This window comes from Dendrobates tinctorius, unplaced genomic scaffold (genome assembly GCF_039654945.1).
Source record: "Dendrobates tinctorius isolate UK_male_01 unplaced genomic scaffold, ASM3965494v1 ptg000047l, whole genome shotgun sequence".
NCBI classification, from domain to species: domain Eukaryota; kingdom Metazoa; phylum Chordata; class Amphibia; order Anura; family Dendrobatidae; genus Dendrobates; species Dendrobates tinctorius.
In genome coordinates this window covers 7546398-7559770 of record NW_027361715.1, presented here as the reverse complement: position 1 = coordinate 7559770, position 13373 = coordinate 7546398, and positions in this window count along the sequence as shown.

Here is a 13373-nt window from a genome sequence, read left to right as displayed (position 1 = left end):
ATTAGGTTCAGCTATATATCCTCCATTGACCCTTGTCACTGTGTATTCTTTGGAACTATACGCTTGTCACATTGTGAATGTGGAAAGTTCAGAGTGCCAGTAGATATTTTTTTCTTACAAGAGATGAACATGTTGTGAAATAAATTTGTAATATCCAGAATTTCTGTGGTTTTATTTTATTATATCATCCAGTTATGAGTTAAACCAAAATATCTAAAGAAAAAAGGAATATTTAAAAAATACATTTACGTTATATAAAGATGAGCCAATCAATTCGAAAGAAATCAAAATTTGGGTAAAATTTTCCAAAATTCGTGGATTTTGGCAAATCTGAATTTTGGTTAAGTTGTGTTCCACGAATACAGGAAAATGATGACCAGTTGAAAAGGAATATGCTGGATTTTGAGGGCTGGGAATTTGAGGTCCCTCCCTATACCTATTTTGCTGCTGCTCCCTCACCAGCCCTCTGTGCTCCACAACCACCATCTTAGTTTTTTTTTCTGTGTGCAGCATCCATCATCTTCATCTGCCCTAGGACTTCCAGCAATGAGTAAGTCTCTGAAATGATGCCCATTGTGACATCCGAGGCGTTCTTTGAATTCAGGAGTCTCCAAAGCAGAGTGAAAATTCCAGATGTTGACACTGAAGAAAAGGGGATGCCAGTTGGAGCTTCACAGGGGACTAGACTAGGGGCTCCTGCTGTGTGAAAGTGAGCGGTGCGATTTTTTTTCACTGTAAGTTTTATGTTCTAGGGGCCTAGAGAGATTCCAGAGCATAATAAGGAACAGATTTGCTCTTAACTACACTGCTCAAAAAAATAAAGGGAACACTCAAATAACACATCCTAGATCTAAATAAATGAAATATTCTCATTGAGTACTTTGTTCTGTACAAAGTTGAATGTGCTGTCAACATAATCATGCGAAAATCATCAATGGAAATCAAGTATTTGAACCATTGGAGACCAGGATTTGGAGAGTCCCCCAAAATGAAAATGGAAGCAAGTCAAAATGAAAATCAAAACAAGACAAAATTATAGTGGAAACAAGTAAAAATGATGCTCAGTATTGTGTGTGGCCTCCACGTGTCTGTTTGACCTCTCTTCAATGCCTGGGCATGCTCCTGATGAGGTTGCGGATGTCCTCCTGTGGGATCTCCTCCCAGAACTGGACTAAAGCTGCCGTCAACTACTCCAAAGAAATGTCACCCCACACCATTACTGACCCACTGCCAAACCGGTCATGCTGAAGGATGTTGCAGGCAGCAGGTTCACACTCAGCACATGTGACAGAGTCTGGAGACACCATGGAGAGCGATCTGCTGCCTGTAAAACCCTTCAGCATGACAGGTTTGGCAGTGGGTCAGTAATGGTGTGGGGTGGCATTTCTTTGGTGGGCCACACAGCCCTCCATGTGATCGCCAGAGGTAGCCTGACTGCCATTAGGTATCAAGATGAGATCCTCAGACCCCTTGTGAGACCATATGCTGGTGCAGTTGACCCTGGGTTCCTCGTAATCCAGGACAATGCCAGACCTCATGTGGCTGGAGTGTGTCAGCAGTTCCTGCAAGATGAAAGCATTGAAGCTATGGACTGGCCTGCCCATTCCCCAGACCTGAATCTGATTGAGCACATCTGGGACAGCATTTCTTGCTCCATCCACCAATGTGACATTGCACCAAAGACTGTCCAGTAGTTGACGGATGTTTTAGTGCAGGCCTGGGAGGAGATCCCTCAGGAGAACATCCGCAACCTCATCAGGAGTATGCCCAGGCATTGTAGGGAGGTCATACAGGCACGTGGAGGCCACACACAATACTGAGCATCATTTTGACTTGTCTCCACTTTAATTTTACCTTGTCTTGATTTTGATTTTGATTTGTTTACATTTTGATTTTGGGGTTCTCTCCAAATCCAGGCCTCCATTGGTTCAAAAATTTGATTTCCATTGATGATTTTTGTGTGATTATGTTGACAGCACATTCAACTTTGTACAGAACAAAGTATTCAATGAGAACATTTCATTCATTTAGTTCTAGAATGTGTTACTTGAGTGTTCCCTTTATTTTTTTGAGCAGTGTATATTTTTAACTTTAGTCAGTAGTAAAAGTGATATGCCAAGCATTAACTAGCTAGGTCTTATATGTATATATACTATACAGAGATTTTTCCCTTTAGGGTATATTAACATAATGTTTTTTTCTGGCATATCCTAGGCGAAGGCACCTAGACTGGTCCATTCTTCTGGTAGCAAGGTTTTATTGGTTTTGCCCAATTGTTGGCACACAAACTGATGCTTTGTAGGAAAGGGACCATGAAATTCAGGAAATAAAATGGGCTCTTCTGCTTCAACTGAACTGTCAATGACAAGCATTGTGTGATCGTCACAACCATTGCCGGACTGGCCATCTGACAATTCTGGCAAATGCACTGAGCCCTTGGCCCTACCAAGGGTACAATAAAAGCCCCCTCAATTGCATTAAAAAGTATATTTTTTATGAAAACTGAATGATTAAAAGCCATATGATGGGTATAACATTTATAGGGGCTAAGTCCCCTACATACCTATGCATGTGGTTCAGTTTCTATTTGGGAGTGACAGACGCCCTTTAAGTCTTAAGTTATATAATGGATGCCTCCTTCTAATGCTGCATTGCAATCTTCTCTCTTGTAGCTTTATAGACCATAAAAAGCCAATTCAATTACTCATCATTAATCTTCGTTACTTTTTTTTGTGTAATAGCTTCTGTTGCCAATTATTTTCATTAGGCTGCAGTTACACGAGCGTATGTATGTTCTCTCATGCAATAGAATTGAGGCCGATTATGGGAGTGAAACTGCTCCAATCTTTGTTAGAACCATAGTGTCAGTGCATTGTGCTCCGATTCTCTCACATGAGAGAATGGCTGCACAGCTGCGGAGGAGACAAAGAAAGTAATTTCTCTATCTCCCCCATTGCCGGTGATCGAAGTAATAGGACTGCACTCGTATGAGATCCGAGTGCAGTCCGATGTTTCATATAGACTTGTATGGGTGAGTGCGATCTGATTCTTGGCATGAGAAAATAACCACAGATCAGAGCAGCGCCATAGAATAACACTGGGCTGAGTGCTATACGATATTTTATCGCATAGCACTCAGCCATTTTATACACTCGTGTGAGTGAGCCCTTAGGCTAGTTTCACACTAGCGTTTATTCCACTCAGCGCACAGCGCCGCTAAGCCCCACCCCCTGCCGGCTCCCTGCCCGCCCCATCCGGTCATCGCCGCCTACTATCGCACATAGACGCTTGCGATCTGCGCACCCTATCTTTAGCATAGGGTGCGCAGATCATGCGCTGGCCGTGCGCTAGTAGGATTTTGGCGTGCGCTGTGCACTTTTGAAGGTGCACCGAAATGCAACATGCTGCGTTCGGCGCACACGGGCGCACATTCAAAAGTGCGCAGCACACGCCAAAATCCTACTAGCGCCCGGCCAGCGCACGATCTGCGCACCCTATGCTAAAGATAGGGTGCGCAGATCGCAAGCGTCTATGTGCGATAGTAGGCGGTGATGACCGGATGGGGCGGGCAGGGAGCTGGCAGGGGGCGGGGCTTAGCGGCGCCGTGCGCTGCGTGGAATAAACACTAGTGTGAAACTAACCTAAATGAGAATTTGTCATCAAGTTTTTGCTGCCTGATCTGAGAGCAGCATAATATAAGAAAAGAGACCCTGATTGCAGCTATGTGTCACTTAGTTTACTAAGTGCAGCAGTTGTGGCACAATCAGATGTCTTAGTTGTAGCATGTAGCAAAGCTCAGAAAGCAAACCCCACCACCCCAGGCTATCTATGAACATAGTTTGACAGTGAGATGCTTTTCAGAGGAGAAGTCATGGTCAGTCTAGCAGGTGCATGAGCTGATTAAAAAACTTTAATTTTTTATTTTAGGATATTTGTGTTTTTTGTTTTTCAGGTGCATGAGCTGTAGCCCTGGCAGTGATAATATCCTGGTGATAAAACCTTCATTTTAAGTAAACAGCATCACACAGCCTGATAAGTCACATATCATTGAATTAAGTGTTTTAACCCCTAGTTCATAATATCGTCACATTACATTGCAAAACCTGCTGACATATTCCCTTTAATACTATGTTGAAATGATCCAAAGTTGGACAGGCTATTTACATTGCAGCAGGTGACTGCATGAATTGTCTGTAATGCTTAAAAAAGATAAAAGACCACTTTAAAGTCTTCACTGGCCACAATTCACTGTATCCAGGTGTTGATCGACTGTTACCTCATCCATTCCAATTTGTAATATCCCAAGAAACCTCATGAGAGGTGATGAGCGAGTATACTCATTGCTCGGGTTTCCCCAAGCATGCGCGGGTGATCTCTGAGTATTTTGGCGTGCTCGGAGATTTAGTTTTCATCGTCTCAGCTGCATGATTTGCGACTTGTAGACAGGCTGAATACATGCGGGAATTCCATAACAAACAGGCATTCCACACATGTATTCAAGCTGTCTAGCAGCCGCAAATCATGCAGCTGAGACGGAAATCTAAATCTCAGAGCACGCCAAAATACTCGGAGACCACCCGAGCATGCTCAGGAAAACCAGAGCAACGAGTATACTCACTCATCACTACTAACGAATTAAAATGAGAGAGATTTGTGCATATTACTAACAATGACTAATTCATCTACCTTACATAATCCAGATGTCTTGACAGGACTCTGGTCCATCTGCTCCGTCAGTAATTTCTGACCATCGGACAGGAGTTCTATGGATCTCGTTGACCTCCATCAATCCCAACTTTTTTGTTATTAGTCAGGCTGGAGTGACGTTGTGTGGGCATCGTGTCACCAAAAAATGACCAGATGATATTGTACCAGCTAGTCTAGTCAAAAGACGCAACCTCCAGTCCATCGGCGACAGATCTGAGCTGAATGGGACCTTTACGCAAGCTTGCCCCCCAAAATACACAAACACTTATTTATGGCCACAACGGATTATCCCTCTCTCATAATGATTGTGTCATAAGGATTTTCAAGTTTCTACATCAAGTAAGGAATGTGCTCTTCAGACTATATGGGGACATCACAATCATGGACCAGACCTCAATCACAGGACAATAAAACTTTCACACTCCTGATTTACGTCACTACCTATTGCATTATTCCTGTATCCTGTTGTGCTTAAATATATAACGCCTTAGATTTTGTATTAGTTAATGCCTGTTGAAGAGACCTGAGTAGTCTCGAAAGCTTTCAATGTGTTACCATCTTTTCAGTTAGCCATTAAAAGACATCAACCACTGAGGACTCTCAAATCTTAATATTTTTTACAGGTACACCTAATGCTTCTAATTTCACATTTCTAAAGCTTCCATATCTCCTTTCTCCTGCCTTTTTGTATTGTCTGTAGTATTTTTTTTCCCTTTATTCTGTCTCCATTACACCATTTTTTCTTATTACGGCTAATAAAGAAGAGAGGAGACATATATACAATTAAAGTAATTGCCTTTATGCTGGTGTGAGCAGAGCCTTTTGGAATCCTGATCCAGTTTTGACTCTTGTGTACCTCCTGAACTATTAAAGATATAAGATAATCTATAGAAGGTTGATAACTCTAACTACCAATCACCGTTCTCTGCATGTATGATTCCTATCCCCCCCAAAAAAAAATAAAAAAAATAGTAAAAACTCCCAAGCACCCCTAAGTTTATAAGAATCATTTAAATCTTTTTTTCTATTCCAATCCTAGCTTTGTCTTAAAAAATATTAGAAATGGTAGATCAGGAAGCAGCCAAAAATAAGTAATGCGGGAAAACAGATCCAAAACAGAATGGAATTACTTGACAGGAAGATAAAAATAAAAAAGGAGGGTGATAAAAGGAGAAAAAAAAGTACCAAAAATATGGTCTCCGAATGAAAATGTGACTTTCATGTGATGAATGTTCTTTATATGGGATTTCATCCGGCCATATTTTTTTGCTGTCGGCTACGTATTTCATGTCATTGTATATACAGTGGTTCAGTATAACATTTTATTGGTTTGCTCACCGCAATATCATGAGTTCATTCTATTTTTTTTTAAATGATTCCATTTTTATCGTCCATTTAAGTTTTCCTTCAAATTAAGCCATATTCCTACATGCAGAAACACTGTTTTTTTCTGCAGGTGTCTGCCCTAAAATACACAATAGCAATGTGTTCTAATTCGATGCATTTTCCCATTTTTTATGCATATTTAGTAGGTATTTTATGCAGTTTATATTTAGAGCATTTTGTAGTGCGGTAACATTGGTGTTCCGCACTTAGGCAAGTTTCACACTAGCGTATGGCCGAGCTGCGGAGGGATGCGGACTTCCTCCGTGAAGCCCCGTCCATGGCCGCACCTCCTCTGGTCAGCTCCACCTACATCAGCATGCGGCCTGCGTACCCTATTTTTAACATTAGGTACACAGGCCATGCCGATGTATGCGGATGCCTCCGCATGCATTAATTTGACGGTGCAGCAGCAGCACCAAAATGCAGCTTATTGCGTTTGACGCGGTTCGCCGCACCGTAAAAACGATGCATGCGGAGGCATCCGCATACATCGGCATGGCCTGCATACCTAATGTTAAAGATAGGGTACGCAGGCCGCATGCCCACATAGGCAGAGCTGACCAGAGGAGGTGCGGCCATGGGCGGAGCCTTAGACATACAATTATATTTTTCCTATATGCATTTTTCCGGCCTCTCTATAAGTCTATAAAAACATACAGTTCCATAGTTTCTTTACATGCACAGTACGCATAAGTTTTCATTAAATCAAATCTATTTTGCTAGAACTGAAAAGCAACAATCCAGTGATTTTTTAAATTATTACTTTCCCCATATTATGTGTGTGTCATGAAGGTAGCAACCAACTCACCAGTCGCTGTCCACTCCTGTTTTCAGTGGTGCTCCTGTCCATTGCAGCACCATGTGACTACATTTTAACCTGTCGAATCGCAGTGTGGAGAAGAAGTCATGCCTTGAAATTTCTTAATATAAGTCTATGAGACTCGGAATGAAACTAGAGAGTCCTAAAAACTTACATTGAGAAACTATCCACCATTCCACAAAGTGATCTGGCTGGAAACAAATGCAATCACCAGGTGCTGCAGTGGATCGGAGCCCTGCTGAAAACAGTAGAAGGGCTCATACTCCCTTGCGAAAGACTCGCACGATTCTCGTGCGAGCCTCTCGCATGAAAACCTGGCTCTGCTACCGGCACTGGGACCGGAGTGTACGGCTACATGTATTTCTATGCAGCCGCATGCTCCAGTCCCAGTGCTGGCGGCAGTGCCTGGTTTTAATGCGAGAGACTGGCATGAGAATCGTGCGAGTCTCTCGCAAGTGAGTATGAGCCCGAAGACAGCAAATATTGAGTATACTACTACATTCATGACACTTACACACGATATCTAACGAAGGGGCAATTATGAAAAAATATCACTGGAGTGGGGCGTAAAGCAAATTTTCTGTAAAAAAAAACAAAAAACAGAAAATACACAGCATTTATTTGGAAACGTGACCAACGACCACATTTAGCATTTTAACATTCTGTTTTTCTGTTCTGATTTTAAGAGCAGACAACACTACTTAATAGCTAAAAAAAAACACATTTTTTGCATAACTGATGCAAATGAAAGCAGAGGGACTCCATTAATTATTATGAGGATTTTCTGGATTCTCTAATTTGTCAAATGTTTAAAGGGTTTATTGATGATTTGTTTATTTTTTTATTATGTGATTGAAGAGGTTGTCTCATGAGCAAAGTACATTTTCATCACTAGATTTTGAAATAATAATTAGTTCCACAATTGGATGTGTTAAAAAAATGTTCCTGTGCTGAGATAATCTTATAAATGTGCCCCTGCTGTGCACTGTGTAATGGCTGTGTAATACCACAGCTCCTGGGCGGGGGGGGATAAAAAGAGAGTATACAGACAGGGTAACACATGATCACAATTGATTCTCTTTGTGAGGCAAAACATTTTCTCTGCCTGTTTGTAAGTAATGTTTTATGTCAAAGAAACAATTAGCTGTGATCCTCTGCATTCATATCTGAAAACTATTTTGCTCCCCCCTTCCCTGCCCAGGAGCTGTGGTATGATCAGGCCATGTTCCTGCATGGTCAGACACGACCATTGCACAGCACACAGCAGGAGCACATTTATAAGATTATCTCCGTACAGGAACATTTTTTTTAAAACACATCCAATTGTGGAAATTAATATTATTCAAAGATTTCTTGATTTAAAATGTTGATTGAAAATTAACTTTATTCCTGGGAAAACCCCTTCAAGGACTAAGGGTATGTTTCCATGTACTGTTTTCCTAGTGCTTTGGACGGAGCAGAAAGTCTGCTCCGCCCAAAGCCCCGCCCCCTTCTGTCCGCGCGGTGGTTCCAGATGTGCTCATTGAACACATCCAGAATCACCACAAGATATCCATAGAGTAGGCAGATTACCTTGCAGAGACTGAGCGTCTCCACAAGGTAAACCGACATGCTGTGGTCTAAAAAGATGCGCCGCATGTCAGATTACGCGGGTGTGTCACCTGCGTAATCGGACGCATAGTGGAGACAGGATTTCATAAAATCCCCTCCACTATGCAGGAACATCTCACTGCTGCAGATTAAACACTGCGGCAGGACACATCGTTCAATCCGCAGCTATTACTGATGTAATCCGCTACGTGGAAACATACCCTTACAACTAGGTAGCTGCTTCCCTGCCCATTGTACACGGCGCAGGCTCAGAGCAGGTACAGGCAACTCCTGCTGACAATTCAGCTGGCTATTCCATGTCACCAGAGTACCATGTTCTCTTCCATGTTGCTTTTGCAATGGGGTGTTGGCGTCATGCTGATTGACTGTCAGCTTCCCACAGATAGGCAGTGAGCAGTTGACTATCAATCAGCATGACGTCAACAGATACATGTCATCATGCCTGCGCACGGCCGCCGCTAAGCCCCACGCCCTGCCGGCTCCCTGCCCACCCCATCCGGTCATCGCCGCCTACTAGCGCACATGGACGCTTGCGATCTGCACACCCTATCTTTAGCATAGGGTGCGCAGATCGTGCGCTGGCCGTGCGCTAGCAGGATTTTGCCGTGCACTGCGCACTTTTGAAGGTGCGCCGTGCGCGCCGAAATGCAACATGCTGCGCTTGGTGCACACGGGCGCACCTTCAAAAGTGCGCAGCGCACGGCAAAATCCTGCTAGCGCACAGCCAGCACACGATCTGCGCACCCTATGCTAAAGATAGGGTGCGCAGATCGCAAGCGTCCATGTGTGCTAGTAGGCGGCGATGACCGGATGGGGCGGGCAGGGAGTCGGCAGGGGGCGGGGCTTAGCGGCGGCCGTGCGGAGGCCGTTGCTGCGCCATAAAGCACAAATGTGAAACTGGTCTTACTTTATTCTAAAACAGACACATAGCAATACCCAGCCACACCCTATAATAGTCAATGGGGTCCTTCTGCTTCCATTTTAATCAGTTATGCTATGGATCAGTGTTTTAGCTTATTTGTTCCTCAAAATGCCACAGACAAACAGAAAGTGAAAACACTGTATAATTTTATTTCTTGTTTCCGTGACGTCAAGAAGAATTATTTTCTGTTGTAAATTTCGGAATGATAGGACGGATACTTTGCAGAGCCTATTCCCTTGAAGATGAAATATTAAACAAGAGGACAGATGTTTTTTGCTTCTTTGTTTAAAGCACTCGGAAGAAGAAAGCTTTACCAGAGCTGAGACATTGAAGGTGCTGTACAAATGATCTTTTATGTGACATGACAGATACCTGGTTTCTTAGGAATACAGCGGAGGGATAATGTCAGATCTGTTTTTTCTTGTTTACATTTCAGAACAAAACAGGTTCATTTACTGCCCTCTCCATTTCTCGCTTCCCTCTTCCCGCCGTACGCCGAGTGTTACGGACACAATTCCCCAGTTGTCTTGCAAGATTAATTACAGCATCTGTCCTGTCACAAGCTATAATGAAGAGGTCTTGATAAAAATTGCAAATTACTGCTGGCAACAATCTTAAACTGCTTATGATAAAATGAAAATTAAAAACAGCAAACTAACAGACCTGATCAGAATCCTAATTCCCGAAAAATGATATTGTTGGCGATAAGCTCGGAAAACCAATGCTCTACAGAATGGGCGCCGGTCAGTTGTTGTCCAGAATGTATGTAATACAGTAAATTATTAATTATGAATTGGGCGCTCAATATTTAATGACCATAGTCTTGTTATTGTCTGTAAGTATTGAGTGCTCTGAGACAGAAATTCCTAGGATATATCTCCAGAAATTGTATTTTTTTTACTTTAACTTCTTAGATATTCTCCTCCTCACGGCTTACACATTAAATATTCAGGATGCATATGATGATCTAATTAGCAACAAAACAAACCTTTATTTTTATTTTATTGTAGAGAAAGCATATCTGTATATATTGAAAAAAGCAAAAATATTGCCACCCACTGAATCTAGACATTGATTGTATGCCATGATTGCATGACACTTAGAGCAAGAAAGTTTGTGTCAATTCAAGGATGACCTAATTTTGCCTCTTTTTAAAGGGAATCTGTCAGTAGGATGAACCCTCCTAAGCCTTTTATTTTGGCATGTGGGCCATAGGAATAAAATGATACCTTGATATCTGCAATTCTATGTCTTATTCCAGAGAAAACCATATTTTTATTATACAAAAATGATATGTCAAACCCTTTACCACCTTGGCTTGGTACTTACCATCCTTGGACGGATGGATACATCCAGGCAATTTTGCATGCATAAACACTGTGTGCTCGCAATCACCACTGGGTGTCATCTGATTCGGACAGATGACATCTGACACTCAGTGTAAGGCCGAGGTCTCGCAAGTGCAATTCGAGAAACTCACGCGAGTCTCTCGCCTCAATACCCAACACTGCCGGCATAGTATATAGCACAGCTACAAAGTATATAGCACAGCCACATAATATATAGCACAGCCACATAGTATATAGCACAGCCCATATAGTGTATATAGCACAGCCCGCATAGTGTATATAGCACAGCCCGCATAGTATATAGCACAGCCCGCATAGAATATAGCACAGCCCACATAGTATATAACACAGCCCGCATAGTATGTAACACAGCCCACATAGTATATAGCACAGCCTGCATAGTATATAGCACAGCCCACCTTCCCCCCTGAGAATGGCCCCACAGTTCAGTACTCATTGTTACAGTAAAAAAAACCCACAATCCTCACCTCTCCTCGTGCCCACGCTGCTCCCGGCTCCTGTCTCAGCGGCTGAACTACCTGGCACACAGTGAGTGCGCAATGACATCATTGCGCACCTGCAGTGTCAGAGGCAGAGCGGGCAATGATGGCAGAGGGAGCATCAGCTGATGCTCTCCTCCATCATTGCTTTGAACTGTATCGGCAGACGCCAATATAGTTCTATGTGGTGGCGGGGAAGTCGGTGTTGGCGGCAGGCGGGCCCCCTGCCTCACGGGCCCCATAGCAGCTGCATTATGTGCCACTAGCTGGGGGCCCCTGGGGGAGCGGGGGCCCTAGGCAGCTGCCTGGTCTGCCTGCCCCTAACACCGGCCCTGGACCCGATCAAATTTACTCTTATATAATGAATATATCATTTTATTCAGCTTCCTATGACCTATATGCCCATATTAATGGTTAAGAAGAATTGATTCTACTGACAAATTCCTTTTAAAAAAGTGCCCTTGGTGCTGTTTCATGAAACCTGCCACAACTGTTTGAAGAGGAGTAAAACTAGGCATAGGTTTTGGGACCAAATAGTTTGACTTTCCTTACACCAAATAAACGTTTCCCAACAAAATATCTAATTGATAACAAGCTAAACAAAATGCAAGAGAAGATTGAGATGAGCAAATCAAATTGATGCTTATTGAATTTGAATAAGATTTTATGAAAGTCTTAGGTCCCAGCAAATTCCCAAATTTGCAATGCGATTCAAAAGAATCACCAAAAAATGCCCTCTAACTTTTTACCATTGCAGAAGATTCCATCAGCTACTGAAGGCTGACATGAAGTCGGGTGCAACTGTGTGGGCTTCCTCATATGTCTTCTAGCTACCACATTGCATGACATAATGCAATTAATCCAGAAGAGCTACTGTAGCCTGTATAATAGCCTAGGCAGGAGATGCAGCAGTCATTTTACAGTGATTTGGATTGTGAGAGAATATCAGAGTTCAAAGCTCTGCAATTTTGTGAGACATGTTGTTCTTTTGAATGACATCTTTGATTTTACCATGTGGTGTACAGAAAACGAGAACAAAAATCAAACTGTGTTGAAATTGCAACAAAAATGGAGTTACTCAATTTTGGGTTTTTTTCATTTTCCATAATCATTAAATGCTAAAATTGACATGGCAATATGATTCCCCAGGACAGAACGAGTATGTAGATGACAAACATGTATAGGTAATATTTCATTTTAGTGTTGAAAATAAAATTTTACATTTGTAAGAGAAAAAAATGCTTATGTTGCCATTTTTCGTATCATTTCCAAAATTTTGTGTTTCCGCGCGGTCGCCATACATGTAAAATCGCTGCATGCAGACATATCCGCATACAACTCATGTCCTTGCGTACCTAATGTTAAAGATAGGTACGCAGGAAACTCTGGATGCATGTGGCGGTAGTCGGAGCTTGGGCGGAGCTTCACGGAGGAAGGAAAGGAGGAAGTGGCTGTCATCCGCAGCCCTCCTGAGTGCTAGTCTGAAACTAGCCTAAGTTTTATGGAATCCTCTAGGGCTAATTCATATGGCTGAATTATGGCTCAGTACAATTTGGAGGTCTACTAGAATGCAAAGTCTTCTGAAACTTCAAATGTTTCATATTTTATATGGATGCATTGTAAGTAGAGACAAACGGATCTGACAAAATTCAAATTCACGAAATTGCTCAGATTTTCCCAGTGAATCTGATTTGCAGAAGAATTCTTCTCCATGAATTAAATGATCTTCATTATGCTCTGGAATTTCTTGAGGCCTCATAGCAGAAAAAAACGTAAGATGTAAAAAATAAAAAACAATTATACTAACCTCACCACTCCAGTCTCCAACTCTTATGCTGCCCGACATCAGGTCCTCAGAGCCTCTTCTTCTTACCCCTGGTGTGAGCCACATCACCCAACCTTTTCACTGCAGACCCAGACTTTAAGTCATAACCAAGCCTTGCCAGTCACTGCGCATCACAATTGTGACGTCACAGATGTGGGAAACACCGTAACCTCTGAGGCCTTGTTGTGGAAAGAAGTCTTAACCTTAAGTGAATAGGCCAGAGATATGCCGGCAAAGAAAAAAGACATACTGT